The sequence below is a fragment of the Phyllostomus hastatus genome, unplaced genomic scaffold (genome assembly GCF_019186645.2).
Source record: "Phyllostomus hastatus isolate PE091 unplaced genomic scaffold, TTU_PhHast_1.1 phas_scaffold_78, whole genome shotgun sequence".
Taxonomy (NCBI): domain Eukaryota; kingdom Metazoa; phylum Chordata; class Mammalia; order Chiroptera; family Phyllostomidae; genus Phyllostomus; species Phyllostomus hastatus.
Window position 1 is genome coordinate 14,118,411 of NW_025334041.1, and position 22,556 is coordinate 14,140,966.

Below are 22,556 nucleotides of genomic sequence, written 5' to 3' on the forward strand. Positions count from 1 at the left end.
CTGGTGACGGTATGAGAGGGAAATATTAAATCATTATTGAGAGAGACCGTATCATTTTCAACTCTGGACATGATGTAAAAGAAACCCACTTAAGGGTGATTTATGGGCTTGCTGCTTGGAGCTGCCAGGCAGGTAACCTTTTGAATTTCTTTCTCACTCCAGAATTCCAGGAATCTAGCACCATGGACCCTGGGATGGGGCGTGGGGGAGGCTGTAAGAAGACCAGGTTCTAGCTCTACTTCAGCCACCAGCCTACTGAACCATCCATAGATGATGATCGTGATGTCCGCAGGCCTCTCCCCAGGACCCATGCATGACGCAGCGCTTGCAGGTGCTTGCGGCTGCTTGGGGAAAGGCCCTCAGTGTTGTCATTGACGGTAATAGGTTGAAAATTGGAATTGGAAACATGGAATTGCTGGCTTTGGGCCACTTATAACCTATAAAATAGCCACATAAAATGTACCATTTATTGAGTCCGTTGCCTGGTAGGCATGGGCTGGTTCTAGGGATTGAAGATGATGAAGACATTATTTCTGTCCTCAGAGCGAGAGAGCTCTCAGACCAGGGAGTGAAGCGGACAGAAACAAAACATGGCAATGCAGGTGGACAGATGCTAGAGGGAAAGTATTCCAAGATGCTGTGGATAAAAGAGAGCAAGCCCTTGATTCTGCTGGACCACAAGTGGTGGGGGAGGGGACAGGTGAGCACAGGGTGGCTGGAGAGGATGTAATGTGAATTTAGGCTGGATTTTGAAGGTTGAGGAATTCCCCAAGGGGGAAGGCCACTCCAAGCAGAGGGAACAGGTTTGCAAAAAAATAAAGAGGCATGTAAAAGCCTTTCTGGAGAAAAAAAATTATTTAAATATTAAATAATATTAAGATAAAGAGACATGCATCAACCCCTCCCTAGGTCATTCCTGTTAGACAATCCTCCTAATGAGTGACTTCAATTAATATTTATCATATTTTGTTCTTATTTAACAGGGACCTTGCAAGTTTTCTAGAATGGCTGCAGAGAAGGATGCCCTTGAGCAGATGTGAGGTGGGAAGCGTCTCTGGGGGTCATGCACAGCAGCTAGAAGGGGCTTCCCCCTGTGGGTGCTGGGAGGCGCCAGAGAATTTCAGGTAAGGGATGACATGACCAGTTTGGGGAAAAGACCATGGAGGTGGTCTTGGGCAGAGGAGATGAAAAGCAGGTGTTAGCAGAAGTGAGGGCAAATGGGAAGGAGGAGAGGATCCTAGTAAGCCACAGCATCTACAAGATGGAAGGGGAACTGAGGGGGTGAGTTACCAAAGGCAAGGGAGAAAGGGGCTTCATGAAGTGACATGAGTTCCATGAAATAAAAACAGCAGCCTATCCCTCGAATCTAGAAGCTGGCCATTGGTGATTTTAGCAAGAACACTTTTAGGGGAAGTGACAGATGTCCCAAATGGGACGTGAAGTCCTGGAAACAAGGAATATACCAATATATTTTTTAAAACACTAGAAAGGAAGAGAGGCCGGATAATGAGAGGAGCTGCAGAACCGAAGAAAAGGCGGTGATGGCTTTGAAAGAGGGCGGAGTCTCGTGCAAGTGTGAAACTGAGGGCAAGAAACCAGGGGACAGGGAGGGACAAGGCCTGGGGTCACCGAGAGGGTAGGAGGCAATAGTTCAAACATCCAGGGGGCTCCTTCTCCCTTCCAGACAGCAGGGGTGGGTGTAGGGGGGAAGTTGGTAAGGGTGGATGCAGATGCAGGTGAATGTGGCGGTAACGCTGACCTGACAGGGAATTAACATTATTTTGACTCTTGTCCTCTGTGGGGCGGGAGTGAGGTTTTCTGTGGGGTACAAGAGGGGTAGGGTTACGAGGGGACAGGGAGCTTGACGCCAGCATTGCAGGAAGGCGATGGCTGCTGGGAGGTGACCAGGGCGAGGCACACTTGCCAAGCAGCACCGAGGGCCAGGCAGGAGCTGAGCACCATGAACTGTGGTGACTGTGAATTACACGTCTGTGTGGTCTCTTCCCTCACAGTGTTTGGCAGCATGGATGCGGGATGGGAGGGAATGAGCACAAGACGTGGTGGAGGGTAGTGAGGAAGGAGGGTCGCTGAAGGGTGTAGACTAGCTGAACCATTGGGATATGATTCAAGATACGCAGGAAAGGAAGCAGAGCTGCCAGGTAACAGATGGGCCTGGCAATGCGTGGCGTCAGGCTACGGACACTGAGGCCCTGTGAGGTCTGAACAGGTAAGCACGGTCAAAGCAAAGAGAGAGAAGGAGTTTGCTGCATAAGAGGATATGGCTGGGCAGTGGCTGACCAAAGTTCAAGGTCTCAGTAATAGAGAAGTTCAGGGTCATAAGATCCCAGTATTGCTGCCAGAGTGGGGTGCTCAGGCAGGGCAGAGAGGAAGGTGGATGGAGTCCAGGGCCTCCAGGCAAGGGTGAGTGATGGGTGGCCCACAAAGCTGTTCCCTGGCTCAGGATGGCAGGAAAGTTCAAGAAGGTGAGGATTAAGCATCAGGTACCAAATTGTTGTTTAGGAAAACACACTCAATAAAATTTGGTTTCTCTTTGAGGCTATTCTTGGTTTCACATGCCCAAATCTCCCACCGCAATACCTATTTTCTCCTGTTTGCCTGTGGAAGGATTAGGAAGGATTCCTCCTCTTTCATGAGAGGGACTACGGCTTGCTCTTGCTCTCTTCTCTTCCCAGCCTCCCTCGGCTTCCCCCACCGTTCTCTGCCACCCGAGGCTGCTGGGAGGTCCGTCAGCACCTGCCCTCTGTTCTTGCTGACCATCATCCCCTCAACCTGCCCGAGGAGCTGGTGTCCACACTCTAGGGACAGTAGAGATTTACTCTCACACATGAGTGGACATTTCAGAGGCAAGATCTGTTGTCTTTTTCCCAGCATACTTCTCCAATCAGAGCTCAAAGGTTTCTAGATCATTCTACTCCCACACATGAGGAAGTTGTCTGTCTGCCAGTCACTTCCACTGCTCCAGCCAAAGCTGCTCCACCAGGTTCAATGTGAATCACTGGCAATGGATGTTTCATCAATGTAACTAACATACTACACTCTTAACTGTAAAGGAATGAGACAGTTTGCCACACTTCTTTTATTTTTATTTTTTAAAGAACAGATAGTATCTCAGACATCAAGCTTTTGGGGGGGCGTTTTGTGGACAAATGCTGAATACCTCCCCTCCGACTCTGCTGCCTGCCGCAGTGCTGTACCACGTTACAATTCCGAGGACTCACATCTAGATCAGAAACACCCAGTTTAGCTTCCTTTTGTGTTACTGCCGCAGGGCCCCGCTGGAGTCTTTCTGGGCTTCACAGTGCCCCCTCTGCAGGGAGCCAGCCCTTCTGCGTTTGCCTAACTTCTAAGGTTACCCAAACGCCAGGGGGACGCTGTGTCCCGACTGCGCTGCAGGACCGTGGCAGGCGAAAACCAGCCCGAGAGCTTGTTTCCAGCAGGCAGTGCTCCGGGAAGCTCTTCACATCTACTGGAAGTGGCTCTGTGGACTTCAGTCCTGTACTTTCCCGTCTTTAAATAGTGCACTGGCACTCATGACTGTTCAGTCCCTCTGCGGGATTTGGGCAGGCCCTGTGTGAAGTTCCGACTGTGGTTTGAAAGGATTCTGACAGCTCCTGCCAAATTCAATATTTAGATCTCCGAGTGAGAAAAATGATGCAAGGTGGCAGGAACATCACGTGGAGACAGGGACAGAACGGCCCTTCCTCTGCTTTTCACCTGGCAGTCAGACCCCCGTGCTCTTCTCTCCCCTCCGGAAATTCTTCTAAAGCCCAACTCACTGCTCCAGTGAAACAATGAGGTTGATGTTCAGGATGCACGTATGTTCACGTGCACCGTTATTATTAGTCTCCAGAAACTCTTCACACAGAGTGCCAGGAGACAGGGCCAGGAACAAGGGTGGTTTGGGATTAATAGCCTTCTAAATTTATCGTGCACTTTCTTCGCTTCTTTTCCTTGAATGTAATTTTGAAGAGGCAGAAATCCAAGAGAATGGATGTGGCCTTTTGTTACTTACAGCTTCTTACTCTCCTCCACACTAAAAATCATAGCCCTCTTTCACTGATAATTGATCATAAAGTTATTGCTGGCCATCATAAACGACAAGCACACAGTGAAGGGCTTTCCTTAGCAAATTACAGGCTTAGCATGGAAAGGGGTGTTGGAGATAACCTGGACCGACCGCCCACACAAAGCAGGAGTCTGCTCCTCGACATCTCTGATGAGACAGATACCTAGCTCAGTGGTTCTCAAACTTTGCTGCCTATTAGAATCATTGGTGGAGTTGTTAAGGACCTCAATGCTGGGGTCACCCCAAATCAATTACATTAAAATTGCTGGGATCAGCATTTTAAAACTGTCCTAGGGGTTGTCACATGCAATCAAGTTTGCCCAGTGATCTGGCTTCTGCTCTCTGACGAAGGGTCCCTGCCCTGCTACATGGGGGTGGCCGCTCACAGACGGACAGCCTTTCTGTTAGAATAATAGGACTTAACGCCTCACTGAAAGCCACGCAGAAGCAGTCAGCTCCCCCCTTCACTGCTAGCCCTTCAAACATTTAAAGATATTTGCAACCTACAACACTATGTTAACCAGAACGTTTTCCCTCCTATGGCCCAAAATATGTTTCAATGCAACTCTTAGAAATACTATTTTGTAATATGGATTTTGATCCACTATTTGGCTATTACTCTGTCCCAGTTTCATTATTTTTGGCTTCTTGAGAGAACAATTTGCCAACTGTAGAGAAAAAGTTTAATTTTCTCTTAAAGTTCAAGTGAACAGATTTCGGAGGAGCCAATGGGGACGTGAGGAGTTTTCCTCCTTCCCATCAGCTGACACGGTCCCAGCAGCCTGCTCTTCCTGTCCTGGTCCCGCCCGGCCTGTCTCTCCAGGCTGCCTGTGCTGCCTCTTGCTTTGCTCATCGTTAGCGCTTGAGCCTGGGCGATGGCCAGGCTGGCAGAAGTGCAGCAGAAGGAAGGAGAGGAGAAAAGAGAAGAGGAGGCTGTTAGCATCACGCCCCAATTTAGGAACTCAGCCACTGTGTCCCAGAGGCCAGATCTAGCGCCAGATACTAAATTCCGGACTCATCTTTTGGATTTGAATCCTGGCTCTCTCCTTCCCGGCGGAGACAACCTTGCAAAAGACTCATAACTTACTGGGCCGCAGTGGCTTCATCTGCAAACCAAGAGCAATAACCACAGCCAACTTCTATGAAACAAAAGTCCTCTGTGTAATGTACTCAGTGCAACGCCTAGTGTATGGCTAGTGCAGACGAAGAATCAGCTTTATCATCTCAGTACAATCTCCACCTGCCCCACTCCAACTACTTTCTTCTAATCCATTTCCAACTTAGGCCGCCCAATACCTCTGTCGACCCTAGCCTCTGCCAACCTTGTCTCCGAGCACCTGTCTGATGCTCCCCTCAGATGTTCAAGTCCAGCACCTCGCCATTCAATACCTCACCTGGGCTCATAATGCCTCCCACAGGAGGGGGTGGGGGGAGTTAATACTAGCTCTTGTACCACCAGCTTACATGGTTTGGAAGGGAGAACCAGCCGCAAAAATCTTGCTCCCAATCAGAGGTTTTATTTTTTTTTCTTTCCCTGCCTTTAGTTGTTTTTCTCAAGGGGCCATAGGAAATTGAACCTGGAACTATGATTTTGTCCTTTCTTCAAAGGCTGCCAGGAAAATCATTAAGTTTTTAGCAGGCACTGGAGGATAGACGCTTATTTCCCTTTCCATTTAACAAACATTACATTTTTGACCAGCGTTTCTCCAGCTGCACATACCGGCGATGTGGTTTCTCTGCGAGCGGCGCCTTCACTTCATCAGCCCTGCCAGTGGAACTCTGGGAATGCGATCTGTCAGGCCCTGTCTCCCCCAGCCAAGACGTGAAGGGTGCAACAGACTGAAGATTTTCCAACGACAAAACAGCGCTTCCAGTCTGTGTTCAGTGAGCAATGAAATGCTTCCTTGTGAGGCTCCTTGCTCCGTCTGTTGGGTGAATGGATGGCCTTCCAGGGAGGCTGCGGAAGAGAGTGATTAAAATAAAATGGTTGTAGGCAGCTGAGGATGGATTATTCAGCCCAGTATACATTGCTGGCCGTTTCCAAACAAGTTTAAATTAGGTCCCATAACCATTCGACCGTGTCCCCTGCAGTCTGTACATAAGTCACTCACTGGGGAAGGGAAAGGAGGTTGATACACTGCGTGTTGCTGAACAGTTCTCGGGTACCCAGTGCCCCAAATGTCTGCCTGGTTTTCTACAGTTATATCTAAATCCTCCATTTTACAATCATCACTGGTTTATCCAATGTGGTTTCAAAGCAAACTGCAAACAAAGAGCAAAAGGCAGGGGGTGAGGGGGACCAAACCGCCACCAAGAGAGGAGAAAAAGATGGTTGACTCCAAGAACTTGAATTACTACGAACCCCAATACTCTTCTCCCTTCAAGTTACAGCCCCTTCATTTTTCCATTCTAATTTCCATTCGCTCGACTTTAAGTGGGCAAACCTTTCCTGGTGTCTAGGTGGGCTTGCACTTCCCGTTCAAACACAGGGACCTGCCCTGCCTGCACAGGAGGCAGACACAGCCACAAACACACTTGCAGCCGTAACTACATGAAGAGGTTTGGCAGTTAACCCCGGCCTAAGTAGTATATAAAGATGTGCAGCTGATTTGCACCCTGGAACATGGAGTTCATCTCCTAAATTCACTCTCTAGGGCAGAGCACATCTGCTGTGAGTTGGGTTTCTACTGTCCCCTGTAGGGGTGATGGACTTGCCGCAGACCCGCTGTCGGGTGGGCAAGAGTCCAGTGTGTGGTACGGGAGCAAGAAGTAGTCTCGCGATATCAGCTTTGTAACCCCATTATGGAACCAACCTGGTCAATCACCTTCAGAAAATTAACACACACACACACTCACAAACATCTTAATGCTGCCCTGAAATAAACAGTATGTCATTTCCTGTCACGTAGTCCATTCCTTTATTTGTCAAACAAGTGTTCATTCATTCACTCCTAATGCAGACTTGAAAATATGAGCAGCACATTAACTGTTTCTAAAATTCATGTTCTGTGTCTCCCTTGTCCTTGAGTTACACAGATACCAGGATAAAACAAAATCGATACTTGTTCTATTCATCCTGCATAAATATTTTTCCAGACAAGTGGCTATTTACCATATTGAGTCAAGATACCTGGCTGGAATGTAAGACCGTCTCCTGGAATGTTCTCTCCTCCCATGGGTCTGGCACAACGGCCTAGGAGGCTACGCGACATGGGAGGGAACAGGCGTTGGTTGTGTGCCTGTCACAGGGAGTCAACAGGCTGGACATTCACCTATATTCTAGCATCTCAGCCTCATACACGCCCTAGGGGATAGCTACTCTTACCCCACTTTATAGATGAGAAACCGGGACTCTGAAAGGCTCAGGAACTTTTCTTCTTAAAATGTTCTGCTCTCATAATTCAATGACACATTTTCCTGATTTTTCCTTTTCTTCTCCTTCTCAGCCTTTTTTTTTTCTAGCTCTTTCCCCTTCTCTCCTTCTCCCCTTCATCCACGGCTCAGTTTTGGACACTGTCCATCTGCATTCCCCAGTGAGCTGACTCAGCGCGATGACTTTAACTACCACCCATGTGCTCATGGCTCTCTGCCCAGCCCCAGACCCTCCTGTTAGCACTAGACTCGTGCACCGACTGCTTCCTTGACATCTGCACTTAGACAGTGGGCAAGTGTCTCCAAGTCTGTATGTCCAAATTAGAGATCTTGATTTTCTCTTTCTCTCCACATCTCTTTCTCCCTGATTTTGAACCACTTAGTAAATGGCCCCACCATTCACACAATTTCTCAAAAAAAAATCATTCTTTTCTTTACTACCTTCCCAATCTATAATAAAAATATTTTGCAAATCTATCTCCATTTCTCCAATTCCACTTTTGCCTAAACTTTGCTCTGATTGGTGCTAACACCTCATCTCCCTTCTCCTCTTCTCCTTGCCTAGAATGTAGAGTTGATGACTTGGGCTCCTGCAGCCACTGTGAGTCTCAGAGACAAGGCACCAGAAGCAGACACATGAACTCTGATATAACAGATACAAAGCCCACACCTTCAGACATCATATTCTGAGTAGAAAATCACTCTTATTTCTTTAATCCAAAGTAGTCACACTATTTTCCTATTACTTACAGGTAAAAACATTTCTGATATACCTGTTCTTCCCATACCCAACTACGCATAGCCACACAGTACATCTGGAGAGGACTTTCATTTTTTGAAACATTGGCAAGATTTTTTCAGCAAGCAAGCATTTACTTGAGCATATATTATGTGCACACAGATGCAAGATGCACCAATGAACAAAGCAAAGTTGGGACACATCTGTGAACAAAGAAAAGACCCTCACCTTTGCGGAGGAGAGAAACACAGTAAGTATAATAAATAAATGAATTACATAGTATGTTAGAGGATGGCGTATGCTATACACAGTGGGGGGAGGAAAAGTAAAGCAGGATAAGGCTGATGAGAAGTGAGAGGTGCAATTTTAAACAGCACGGTCAGGATGGGCTTCTGTGAGGTGACTGACAGCTGAGACAAGGCATGCAGGACCTGGGTGACCATGGAGAGGGGACAGAGCTGCCATCAGCTGAGGCGAGGAAGGCTGAGCGTGAGGCAGACTTGTGGGATGAGATGGACATCTCGGTGTTCGACATGTTGAATGTCAGACGTCTGTCAGACACTTGGGGAGGGATGTGCTAGAGAAACGTGTGAGTCAGAAATTCAGCTGACAGGGCAGTGTGGCAGATGAACATTTGTGAGCCAGGGCCTACGGATGGGACGTGAAGCCCTGACATTTCATAAGATCACTGAGGGCATGCGTGTGGCGAGAGGACAGAGAGGACCAGCGCCCTGGAGCTCACGTGTTGCAGCTTTAGTGAGCGGGAGAGAAGGGGGACCCACGGCGGGGGTGGAGAAGGTGCAGCCTGTGAAGGAGGAGGAAAACCAAGACACCAAGGTGGCCCCGAAGCCAGGTGGAGAAAGTGCATTAGAGAGAGAACTTGGGACTGACCTTTGGATTTAGCAACGGGGGGGTTGGTCACTGGTGACTCGACAAGAACAGTTTTCATGAATTTTGGGGAAAGAAAGTCCAGCCAGACTGGGTGTGAGAGGAGGAGGAGGTAATTGGCAGCCCCTCGGAGTTTTGTGCAAAGGCAAGAAAAAAAATTAGATTGAGTCTCGGGGGGTGGGGGTTTGGGAGTTTTTTAAGGAGTTTTGGGAGTACTTCATTTGAGTACAAATGAAGGGATTCACTTTATAGTGCTTTTAAAACACCCACAAATATTTTGTCGGGCCTCCCTTTCAAAGGGGAGCCTAACTTTTCTCTCCCCCGAGTATGGGCTGAACCCTGTGACTTGCTCTTACCAAAGAGCGCGACGGTGTGTGACTTCTGAGACTGGATCCTAAAGACATCGCAGCCCCCCTCTGGCTCTCCCCAGATCGTTCACTCTGGGCGAAACCAGCTGCCCTGCTGTGAGGACTCTTGAGCAACCCTATGGAGAGACCCGTGTGGTGAGGAACTGGGGTCTCCAGCCAACAGCCTTGGAAGGCGCCATCTCGGAAGCAGGTCCTCCAGGACCAGCCATGCCTTAAATTTCTGCCACCCAAGCTGATACCTTGACGACAGCCTCATGCAAGGCTCTGAGCTAGAACTACCCAGCTAAGACACTCCTTAATTTCTGACCCACAGAAGTTGTGAGATAATACATGCTTGTTGTTTTAAGCCACTAAGTTGTAGGGGTAACTTGTTATTACCCCTCAATAGCAGCAAGATATGGCTAATACAGATGGGAAGCTTGGGCAGTTCATTATTTATAGCAATAGGCAGGAAGACAGAGTTCAGAGACTGTGGTAGGTGAATGGACATGCAGTAAGGAAACTGTGGAGCTTCTCGCATTGCTTCGATTTCTTGGTGGCACAGGGAGCAGGTTCAACAACCATCTGGGTGAGCAGATTCAGCAGCGGAGAGTAGGGATGGGACAGGAGGTGCTGGAGGCTTGAGGGGGAAGGAAAAGTAGCAAAGTAATTGTACAGGGCAAGACAGGGGCAGACAGAATGGAGTGGGGAACTGGAGGAGTGCAGGCAGGATGAAGGACACAGAGAGAGTACTGTGCACGATCATCAAATAAAATAACGCCAGTTTGTGCGGTTGAGTGTTCCGCTCCAGCCAGACTCAACTGCGCGCACAAAGAAGCACAAAGCAGGTGGAGAGTCAGATTGAACCCAGGGCACAGTTCTGCCAAGTAAGCACAACAGGAGAGGTGACTACGAAGGGGTGAACGTAAAAGTCAGGCAGGCTAGTTACCTTCTGAAAAATCCTTTCGGCCTTCTGCCTCTGGAAGGATGGAGCAGACATGTTTTGTCACTTTGCTCCTACCAAGTTGTTTTGTGCCAGGGTCTTAACTCATAAAGGTCACTGAGTGATCAATGTCATTGAAAGAAAAGTTTAATGTTGCCCACAGTTCCCCTAGAAACAAGAGGCAGGGCTCACTGGGCAGGGCCGCAGAAGGAGCACCCGCTGTGGCCAGGAAGCAGAAGCAGGAGCGAGTGGAGGGGCAGCAGCAAGGTGAGGCAGGGTAAGCGGTTTAGGACTGGCCAGTTGGAATGATTTCAGCTGCTTTGGGCCTACAGGGGTGGTCTGCGGTGGTCTGGCCCCTGGCCCTAGGATGCGTCAGGCAGAGGATGATTCCCTTCTGGGGTGCCCAAGCAAGATAGGGGAGATATGGCTCTGGACTGCTTAGTTTGCATTTGAAAGGTGTGTTCCCTTCCTGTCCTTTGCCATCTCTAAGAATTGGCCAGCCTGGGGAGCGGCAGTCTCTCCCTAGACAGAAAGGTTTTTTAAAATATCAAACAATCATACTACCTATAGAAAAATTTTTAAAAACATGATTAACACACAAGTTCAACTAAAATGCCTACACATTATATATGTATATATAAACAAGATAAAAGGATTCTAAAAGTGGAGAGAAGAAAGCAGATTGGTAGGGACCTCAGGCCCCAGGGAGTGACCCTGCGGTGAGTTTCCTGGGTTTTCCGTTGGCCTCATTTATTCCAGAATCTGAGATGCCATCTGGAAATGCCAACAGGAGCAGACAGAAAATGTCCTGACAAAACCCTGTTCTTTCTAGTAAAAGAGCAGGAAAAGGGCAGACAGTCTAGCAAAACAAAAACTTTTAGACAATAACCACTTTACTCAAGCCAAACACCACGGAAACAAACTGTGACTCCACCCCACCCACAGCAGCAAAGGCCAAGCGGGAGCCCCGACTTCCAGCCCCCGATGCTGCAACCAGGCAGCTCACCAACCTCACTGGGGTGGTGTCAGAGCAAGCCGAGCAGGGAGCTGGGACTTCCATCCCTGCCAGCATAACGAGGCCCGCTCTTTCTGCAATGCCAGTGGAGACCCCCAGGAAGCCTTGACTTCCAACTCTGCCCAGCAGTACTGAGGTACCTTCCCTTCTCCCCATGGGCGAGGCCTCAGAGAGGCCTAGTGCAGGGTCAGGATTCCCACAGTCATTTAATAATAATGGAGCATGCCGTGCTGGGCTGTTCACTACCAATCCAGGTGTCTTGATCTCTTCACCTGGCTTCAGGACCTCCACACAACCTCCATACAACTCTATTGGCATTCTTAGCTTTTCAACATCTTTTTATTTTATTTTATTTTATCATATTATCTTCTCAGATACCAAGGTTGAGATGAACATGCTCTCTGTTAAGCTCGTTAGTACAAGTCAGGTTTTGCTGCAGAGACAACTCCACGTTGGAGTAACAAGCACTCATCTCTGGCTCGTTTACATGCGTGTGGGGAGGTGGGCTGCAGCTCTGCTCTAGGCTGTGGGTTGACTCTGGGTTTGCCCCACATGACTCTTCATTCAGGACTCAGGCTGCAGGAGCCACTGTGCCCTGGGGCATGCTCTTCTGGTGACAGTTATCAGAAGTGCAAGTCGGAGCTCTAGCTGAAACACACGGTTGCATTTAAAGCTCCTGCTTACTTGTCACATGCATCATGCCTGCTCTCATTTTATTGACTAAAGCAAGTTGTATGTCCCAACCCAGTGCCAGTGATGTAGGGAAGTTTATCCCTTCCAGAGCAGGACAGAGTAAATACGTAGGGAAAATCATACCATTCACCCCACTACACCAAAGAACCCTTTATTAGTTTGGCTATCTTTCTCCTCCAGACTTTAAGCTCCTAAGGGTAAGATCTAATTTGTCCATTTATACCTTGCCAAAACTTAGTACAGTTGCTGAATGGGTAAGTGAATTACTGGGTAAGTGGATTTTCCAACCATTCAAGATGGGAGACGCAGGAAGAAGATTGAGTTTGTTGTAGATAATGGGTTCAGTACCAGCCTCATAGGCTAAAGATGTTCTAAGCATAGTCCTGGTAATAGAACTGTCATTTTTAATGCAGTTACTGAGAGCTAATGTGTTCTGAGTTCCATACTATCAACTTAGAATCACTCTTTTGCAAAGAGCTAATACGCTTAAAACAGTCTGTGTGCTTTTTAAAAATAGACTTCACTTTTTAGAGAAGTTTTAGGTTCACAGTAAAATTGAGGGAAAGGTACAGAAATTTCCCATATACTTCCTACACCTGCCCATGCACAGCCTTCCCCATCATCAACATCCCCCACCAGAGTGGTACATCGGTTACAACGGACGATCCTATGCTGACACATCATTATCACTAGAAGTCCAGTTTACACTAATGGTTCACACCTGGTGCTATACATTCTGTGGCTTTGGATACATGTATAATAATATGTATCTACTATTATAGTTTCCTACAGAGTAGTTTCACTACCTTAAAAAATGCTCTGTGTTCTTCCTATTCATCCCTCCCTACTCCACCCCCACCCCCTGGCATCCACTGCTCTTTTTAATGTCTCCATAGTTTTACCTTTTTCAGATGTCATATAGTTAGAACCACAGAGTATACAGCCTTTTCAGATTGGCTCCTTTCACTTAGTAGTATGCATTTAAGTTTCCTCCATGTCTCTTCTCGGCCTGATATTCCATTTATTTTCAACGCTGAGTGATATTTCATTGTCTGGATGTGCCAAGTGTATTTATCCATTCATCTACTGGAGGACGTCTTGGTTGCCTCCAGGTTCTGGCAATTATGAATGAAGCTTCTGCAAACATTCATGTGCAGGTTTATGTGTGGACGTAAGTTTTCAACTCCTCTGGGTAAATTCCCACGAAGCGATTGCTGGGTCATGTGGTAAGAGTATGTTTAGTTTTACAAACTGTCTTCCAGAGCGGCTGTGCCATTCTGTGTTCCCACCAGCAATGAGTGGGAGTTCCTGTTGTTCCCCATCCTTGTCAGCCGCTGGTGTGTTCAGTGTTCCCGGTTCTGACAATTCCGACAGGTGTGTACCGGTGTTCCACTGCAGTTTACTTTGCGGTTCCCTGATGACATATGATGTGGAGCATGTTCCCATACGTTTGTCACCTGTACATCTTCTTTGGTGAAGTGTCTGTTCAAGTCTTTGGTCCATTTTTAAATTGGGTTGTTTATTTTCTTATTGTTGAGTTACCCATAACTTTTTGATTGACTGATTACCTTGGTCTTAAAGGTTCTCAAATCTTACATCTAAACGCCAAGTTTTAGAGTTGGTTTTCTTACTTCTAGAAGCTGCCATTAAGGAAGGCTAATCACACAACTGTAAACATATAGTCACAGAATTTAAAAATAACAGAAAAAAAAGGAATGGAAAGATAGGTGAGAGAGTCCTTGAACCTCTGAAAATGCAGAATTTTGAGCGTGTACACATGTGCACTTGTCTAGAGAGAGAGACTACAGTTTCTCCTTAGAGTTTTAAAATGCTTTGCAAATCAAAAGAGGTTAAATAAACCCATTGTTGCCAAGAGCAGAGAAGGAACACCATTTTTATTTATTCCCAGATGATCATATTTATAATCGTTTATCAAACATTCATTTTGTGGTCGATACTGTTCTAAGCACTTTCATAGACAGTGTCATTTAATTTTCAAAACAACTCTTATTAACATCTTTAATTTTTAAATGTGGATACTCGAATTCAGAGAATTACCGCCTCCCTGTCCTGTGCCCAGCCAATGGCAGAGAGAGACATGCACAGCTGCCCTCTTAACCACACGATGTATTTCCTTCAGTCCTCAACATAATTTTACTTTACCCCTCTCTGTCTTTCTCAATAATTTTGGTTAAAAAATAGCTTTTAAATTTAGCTCCCTGGCAGTCACAAACCCGACAGCTCTCAGATTTCTGGCAGAGTAGCCCAGTTTGCATGTCATAAATATAACCGAAGACACAACTAGACGCTTAGATACGTTTTCATGATTGTGCAATCTTACTAATGGTTGGCCTCAGATTCCAAGTGCAAAAGTTGTGGTGCCTCGGCTAGTTGGCAGGCCTTTGCCAAGCCCCGTTCCACTATGGAATTCTGCTCATTAGGTTAATGAAAAGCAAATTTGCAGTATCCCTGCTAGTGTAAAGCCTTCTAATAGCAGGGGTTAATTTGTATGAGGCGTATTTACCAGTTCTTATTTGAGTAAAACCTCCAGAAATGGACCTGCATATTGCTGAGGATAACACTAAAAATCTACCCTGTATCCACAGGTCCTCTTTCAGAGAAGGATTTAACCGAGGACACATAAACGGACTGTACAGATGTGATGAGCGGTGGGCCATATTGTGTGCACCAGGATGGGGGCTGGGCTGAGGATCGACCAGAACTTAAGGATAAACCAGGGATAGGCCCTTTCTCGGGGAGTTCAGCTCTCCATTCATCTCTTCTCTCAGCAGTTCTGTGCAGATTTGGCATCCACATTTGCAAAGTGCCTTTGTCTTCCAAATGTCACGGTGGATGCAGGCACATTTTATGACTGCTAGCTCAGAAGTGGAGAGACCGACCGATGACGGGCTGTGGAGGGTGGAGTGGCTGACAGGGTGCTGGGGCACCTCTGAGCAGTCACTGGGGTCACTTGCTTCTCTGACTTTACTGTCTTTGTGTGTTTCTTTTACTGGTTCCCTCCCCCCTTTTTTCCTTTTGTGCTTCCCAGGAACACCCCACAAATGTGACTTATGTTACTGGAAGCAGCACATAGCACGGTGCTGAAGAGAAGGAGCTCCGGAGTCAAACAGGCCGTGCCCAGCTGCGATGGCCTTGGGCAATACACTCAACCGTAACATGGGGCATGGGAAACGCTCCTTACCCAACTGGTATGAGGATTTGTAGTTAGATCACGCATGGGCAATGCCTGTTACTATTTTCATTACTGACAACAGAAACAAAACAAGGGGTACAGACTGTGGGCTCTGGGGTTTTTATTGAATGAGAAATGACTGAGGTCTGGAGCAACCTGGGCTGTCTCCAGGGGCCCAGGGATGCCTCACCTGGCTGCGAAGGATGGCAGGGCCAAGGTAAATAGGTAGGAAAGAGAAGGAACTGTGTAACTGTGCCGGTTATAAACATGTCTGCAAATTTTTGGACATGTCTTTCATGAAAGAAAAGTCTAATTTTCTTCCCCTTGTATGTGCGCTAGCCTTGTCACTTGCTTCTAGCAACTAGGATGTGGTGAAAGAGATACTGAGTGATTTCTGCTATTAAATTAGAAAATGTGATTCAGTGTCTGTTGCTCTAATATCTATGTTTTTTGTATCTGTCTGTCTGTCTATCTGTCATCTGTCATCTCTCTGTCCACTACCTTTAGAGTCCTGACCTACCTTGTAAGAAGCCAGGCTACGTGGAAGCTCCCACAGGACCGTGTGGGGAGGCCACGCGGGACCACGTGGAATTAGAGATACACACCCAAGGAGCCCCGGCTGCTCCAGTTCTCCCAGCCCAGCCACCACATGTGTGAGTGAGCCTTCAGACCACGCCCGTCCTGGCTGCCATGTGACAGTAGCTGTGTGAGACCCCGAGCGACAACTGCCTAGCTGAGCCCCGTCAGCCACTAGAACCCTAAAAAAATAATAATAAAATGTTATTTTAAGCCACTGCATTTGAGAGTAACTTGTTACCCATAGTAACTGGAACACTAACTAAAGGCATTAGAACACTTTATCAACCAAATCAAATTTACAAATGAAATAACAAGACTACAAAGCCAGTAATTTTTCAATGCAAGTAGGTTAATTCATTTTGAAGGATGGTGTTTCGCAGTAGCCAAATCGATGCTGACACCATTAAAAGGTGAATGCTACAGTGCAAGCTTTTGTGTCACTAACTAATACATGTGTCACGTGGTAACAACGCTCCCTCCAGAACACCCCATCCCCACCACCAGGACACCTTCACTAAGTGCAGGGCAAAACCTGGCCTTCCCGTGGCACTGGCACATTACCATTATGTCCTGGTCCTGCCGCTGTTCTTCACCCCTCAACCCACCGCAATCCCCGAGGTTCTCCGTGACACCAGGGTGACCCTCAGTGCAGACACGAATGAAGAACTGACACTGAGGGTCAGCACTCAATCATCAGGGGTCATGCAAAGAACCCAGAATTTTAAAAATATTTTTTTAGATTAACATGAATATGAAAACACATTTAAAAATGCTTGTAAGGGATTATCAACCACATAAAGGTATGAGACAACTTGGTCGGACTGAGAAAGAGAGAGACACACTCCAGGCACTGCTAAGCAAAAGGACGTAGCTAAAGTGCAGTGAGGAATGCCCTAAAGGCAGTGTCTGGAACCTGCACTATTAACTTGCAGCCGTTGTTGGGTGGGTGAGAGACACGGCGAAAGCTCCGTTTCAGGATTCTTGTCCCAGCTGTCCATGTACGACGAATTAGAGAGAGGTGGGACTGGAGTCAGGACGAGCCTGGCTCGCAGTCTCTCTGACTGTACTCACCCTCGCACTTAAAAAGTCAGTGTTCAGCAAGTTCTCCCTGAATGTGTGGGACTCCACTGGGCTCTTTGAAAAATACGGCACCGACTGTGGGCTGGATTTAGTTTCAGCCCTTGGGGCTTTATGCTGCTCTTCCTGCTCCTCCTGCTCTTCATTGATAAATGACATAACCTTGGTGGCCCCATTCATGTCCCCGCACCTCCAGGCCTCCATCTGTCAAACAAGGGATAATGACATGTATATTCTAGTCATGTTATGAATATGTTTTCTGTAAAAATAGCTATTTAATTTTTATATTAATTGTCATTCAATTACAGTTCTCCTCATCCCCCACCTTCCACTACCCTCATGTTATAAATATTAAATATTGGGCATAAGAAATCTTCAAGGAGCTTCAAGCCTTCACAGAATGAAATGAGTTTGTACTCTTCAGAGTACACTTTAGAGTTAGATCATGCTTTAAAGAGAACATTGAAACTGTTGTAAAAAAGACATACTGTTGTTTCTTTTTTATTGCTCAAACTATATTATACCAGCATTAATAGAATTTTTAAAAAATGAATAAAAGCCCAGTATTCCACAGCTACCAAATATCAACCTTTTATTTTCCCTATTTCTTATTAGCTCTTATTCATATACAGTCATACATTTCCAAGGCACATTATAGATGCATTGTTGTGTTTTGCTTTTTTCACATAAACATAAGCATTTTTGTGTTGTTCTGTATTGTTCACAGTTACAATTTTACAGTAATCCATCAAGTTGATACATCACAATTTACTAACTCTGTATGAAGCACATCTGTATGTGCAACATCTTCCTTCCTTCCTCCCTCTTGTCCTTCCTTCCTTCCTTCCTTCCTTCCTTCCTCTGCTTCCTCCTCTCCTTCTAGCATGGAAGTGGAAAAGAAAGCAGATTAAAGGGCACCAGGAATAGAGATTATTGAGGCAAAGAGAATGAACATTTTTATTTCTTTTGAAAATAATTCATTAAGCTCTTTCTTTAAAAATAGGAGATACTGCGTGTTTTAGAAAAGACAGACTTCGGGGTCTGACTGAAAAGCCTGCACAGGCAGGACCCAGTTAGCACTTCCCCTTGTTGCTATTCCCCGTTTCTGATTCTCGGTTTTCTTCGTCTTGACGGCAGGGAAGAAAGCGGGAGTCCCTTTCCGAATTCCTGCTGAAGAGTCCTCTACGGAGTACTACGTGGAAATACGGGCTTGTTGGCTGACTTAAGCAAACAGGTGGTTGAGTGAGCCCCGACAGAGGTACAATTTAGAGTGCGTACCTCTTAGCCCCTCAGTGACATCAGACGACACCAATTTGAGAAAATCTCCAATCCCAGTCAAACGAGGTTAAGCTAGCGTATTAACCTGCAGGCGGTTCTCCCGTGAGGGAATGCCCGAGGTTCATCTGTCCACTTGCATTAATCACGAGGGACAGCAGCTGGAAGCCCGGGGCTGGGACCGAGATCACCAGGTCTCCAGAGAGCAAGTAAACAATGTCAAGTGCCAGGGAACAAGTTTCTGTACTGTCCTGCTCCCCCCAACTTTTTTTTTAACCGTCACATTCTTCAAGGTTAGGAACTATAATCCGGGTCTCACCAAGTCTGAAGTTTTGATAGTCCCGAGTCCCTAAACTCGGTCCCGTAGACCACGAAACCACCATCAGAGAATTCAAACGAGATCGTGATGCAGCAAATTCTCTTGCGTGCTGTGGTTCCAGCCCTCATTGAGCTGTTTTGTAAACGGTGTAAATATTAACTTTGCTGCATGCCAAGCCAGGGTTAAGTACTACTGGAATGGTAATGACAGGCACTGGAAGCTAGGTTTAGCTAGGTAAATAATAAAAGCATTTCAGTTTTACTATTTGCTTTGGACAGAAATGTCTGCCCCGAGGAAGAGGCAGACAGCACATCAGCTCTCTAAACACAGGATTCGCAACCTTGGCTGACTTCGGAATTCCCCCAATGCAGAAAGCTCGGCCCAACCCACATCCAGTGAGTTTGAAATTCCTGTGTGTGCGTGGGGTGAGCGTGAGGGGACTTTGGGAATCTTGAACCCAGAAACAAAGCTGAGTATGACCATTCTCACACCGCAGCAAGAAGTGCCTGAGACATGGGCTGAAATATCATTAGTGCTGAATGTTACCCACACACGCATGTCGTTTGTTTAATGTCACCAACATTATTCTTCACAGAAATCTCGTCCCCTTGCACTCTTCGAGTTAGCTCCTTCTCTGCCGCTTCCAGTGTGTGTTTCTCCTGAAGTTTCTCCCAAACCGCAGTGCAGACTTGGGCAGGCACAACCTATCATCTCATCCGCAGCACTAGATACAGTATCATGTAGTTACCTCGAGAGTTCTGACCCCTCGTTGGGAAAGGGAAAAGCACAATCTTTGCCCAAGACCAAGGTCAAATGTGGAGTTCCCATGGCTCAGCCAGGCATCAGGGAAAGCGGGTGGGAAGCCTTCAAAAATTACAGGGTAGAAGGGAACACAGTGTCTCTTCATCTCATGGATGAGGGACTTGAGAACAGAGAGGTTGGAACTTGTTCAAGATGACACACAGCCAGGGAATGGGAGAGTTGGGTTTGGACTCAGGTCTCCCAGTTACCCTGACCCATGGAGTGGACGGGATGGGCCACTCCGGGGGAAAGCAGGACGGGCTCACCCTCCCTCCTCCACCAGGGCAGCTCTGCTGAAATCTGTTTACGTAAGAGGCTTTCAGAGAGGGTTGAAAACCGTGACATACCAGAGGATAGCAATGGTTTTGGTTTCAGTCACTATGTTTTCTGCAGGTTCAGGTAATCCACCAGAGCTTGTTTACAGGGCGTTTACCGGAGAAGTCTCCAGTTCTTTAACCCGGAACACGCACAGGCACACTCTGCTTTGGAGACGCCACCCAGCCCCAACTCCAGAGATCAGTTGCTCCCTTTCACTTAATCCTTTAACTTGCAAAAGGGCCAAAGACCTTTGGGTCTTGGACATTCTTCAACGTACGAAGTTAAGCTTTCTATGCCTCTGTGCAAGAGCACTTTTCCAGGTTTACAACAAACACTTTTGATTTTTCATGGTTTGACCTCTGCAAAAATCTCTTTTCAGATCATGTATAGCTATGCAAATTTCTAGCCATAACTTTTATGTTAATAAAAAACAATCATCACAGTTTTTTAGGTGCTTATGCAGTCTGCAAGAATTATATCATTGAATTCTCCCAACAACGCAGTTATATCAGCTCCATTTTGCAGATGAAGTAGCTGAGAGGCTGGGTTCTTGGCCTAGGTTGAATATTTAATGGAAGGAGGTCTGAACACAGATTGCTCTGATTCCAAAGCTGAGTCCTTAATCACGAAGATCAAAGCATGCCTCACCTCATAAACAATTACTATAAATTCATGTAGTGATTTTCATATCAGTATCACAGTACTTTCTTATCAGGTCATCAACAAATAGAAAGCATTTTGCCATACTTCTTGTTTATCTGAAGAAACAAGGACAGCGAATTATTCCAGGAACCGCTGGAATTGCCAGGAGCCTACACCGGACGGAAGCTGCACTCAGAGCAAAGGGGTAAGGCCCCGGGTGTGCATGGGGGTACCGCCAGCATCTGCATGTTTACTCAATATTACATGCACCAGGCGAGGCACTGCAGCTACAAAGTGAAATAAGAATGGGTTTTCTGTCCTGGCAGAACTCACAGTCTAGTGGGGAAACTTGTAAATGGAAAATATAATATGACAAGTACTCAATGAGCACAACACACAAGGCATGTTTCGAGAACAGAGATGAGTCAGTGGACTCAGAGAAGCCTACCTCAAGGTCATGGCCCACACCCATACGCTAAGTCTGGGAGGAGGCGGGGGAGTTAGCCAGACTGAGAAGATGGTGGAGGAGCAGGCGGGGAAGGGCCCTGCAGACAGGATGGCATGAAGGGGTAGAGCAAAGGAAAACTGCTGGGCGTGCCAGAGAGCTGTGGGCAGATCCACCTACTGGAATGCAAAATGTGAGGTAGGAGGGAGGCTGGAGAGCTCATAGGTGGCCTTTTGTGTTCTGCTGAGTTTGGATTTCTCAGTAGGCATTGGGAAGTCATTTAAGAGTCTCGAGTTCATGAGTGACATGACCATATTTGCATTTTAGGTCCATCACCCCGACTGGCTATCAGCTGTTCTTTGCTATCACCGGCGACTCCCATACATGTGACACTTGCCCATGAGTTTATCCAATGGTTATGAGCAAACCCCAAAATAGGATAAGCCCGAAAGAAACCCGCACCAAAACACAACATAATTACACTGCTAACAGCCATGGACAAAGAAAAAAGATCTTGAAATCAGAGAAAAATGACACCTTATTTATAGAGAAAAGTAATTAGAATAACAGTGGATTTCCTGTCACAAATAACAAAGGCCATTAATGCTGCTTTTCAAAATCTGAAAGAAAAGAACTGTCATCTAGAATCTTAAACTCAGAGAAAACAGTGCCGCTAAACTGGACTCAATCATAATTTAAAACTTCTGTTCTGTGAAGGGCCCTATTGTGGGCACGAACAGACAAACCTGTTTGTAAAACACATTCGACAAAGAACCAGGATCAAAAACATATAAATAACTCAAGATTTGAGTTAAAAAAATATAATTAGGATCTGGGCAAAACACATGGAGAGACGTTTCACCAAAGAAGGTATTCAGATGGCAAATAAGCCCATGAAAAGATGTTCAAAACCATTAGTCGTTAGGAAATGTCAGTTAAAACCACAATAAATGCCTGTACGCACCCATCAAAACGTCTAAAATAAAAAATAGTGCCAACACCAAATGCTGGTGAGGCTGTGGGGAGACTGGATCGCTCACACACTGCTGCTGAGAATATAAAATGGCACAGACGCTCTGCAAAATGGTTTGGCTTAAAGAGGAGGGGGCAGCAGAGAAGTGGGCGCCGTGGTGGCGAGGGAAGGTTGAGGGGGGGGCTGTTGACCTCCCCAGTGTCCAGGTCCTGGCTGTGGTGGTGTCCTGCAGTTTTACAAGACGTCACCGCTGAGGAAAATGGGGTAAAGGGTATGTGGGATCTCTCTGTATTATCTTTTACAACGGCATGTGCATCTGCACTTATCTCAAAACAAAAATTATTTAAAAATAACTTTGTCCTTGAAATGCCAGGACTGTGTAATATGTCTTATAACTCCATGTGAATCTGCAATGATCTCAAAATAAAATTTAACTTAAAAAGAAGTTTGTCCTTGAAATGCCAGGGAATGGTACTGTTGAAACAGTTTCTGTGATTAAAAAGGTTTGGCAGACGCTGGAATAAACAAAACGTATCAGGCTTCTTTACCAGGAGACTCCTCAGAGCCCGGCATTTGTGCCTGCCATAAGCAATGCAGCCCGCTGGCAGAAGACTTCCCAGTACGGCTGGCGTGAGGGCCAAACGGAATGATCCATGCATTGGGTTGGTCAAAACGTTTGTCTGTTTTTTTCCGTACGATGGCTCTAGTGGTGCTTATTTGTCTTTAACTTTATTCAAAAACAATTTTGTTAGAGTGCATTGTGTCCCTTCTCATATCAGCATACATTTAAAAAAATCAAAGTTGGTGAATTTTTGTGCAGCCATTTTAATATTGAAGATGGAAGAAAATA

General features: G+C 46.4%; 2 long non-coding RNA genes across 4 annotated transcripts; one reads left to right on the forward strand and one right to left on the reverse strand.

Annotated features, from left to right (window-relative positions):
- Positions 1–3,099: 3,099 nt before the first annotated feature.
- Positions 3,100–18,639, reverse strand: LOC123811656. 2 transcript variants are annotated; one of them, XR_006784415.1, is made up of 3 exons: positions 18,528–18,639; positions 16,928–17,137; positions 3,100–6,044 (listed from the first exon to the last, which is right to left on the reverse strand). It is a non-coding gene; the product is annotated as an uncharacterized LOC123811656 (long non-coding RNA). The 2 variants fall into 2 exon arrangements; XR_006784414.1 differs by lacking the exon at positions 18,528–18,639 and adding an exon at positions 18,212–18,313.
- Positions 18,640–18,803: 164 nt separating this feature from the next.
- On the forward strand, positions 18,804–22,344 carry LOC123811657. 2 transcript variants are annotated; one of them, XR_006784417.1, is made up of 3 exons: positions 18,804–18,922; positions 20,362–20,493; positions 21,061–22,344. It is a non-coding gene; the product is annotated as an uncharacterized LOC123811657 (long non-coding RNA). The 2 variants fall into 2 exon arrangements; XR_006784416.1 differs by having other exon boundaries at positions 18,821–18,922; positions 20,348–20,493.
- Positions 22,345–22,556: the final 212 nt, after the last annotated feature.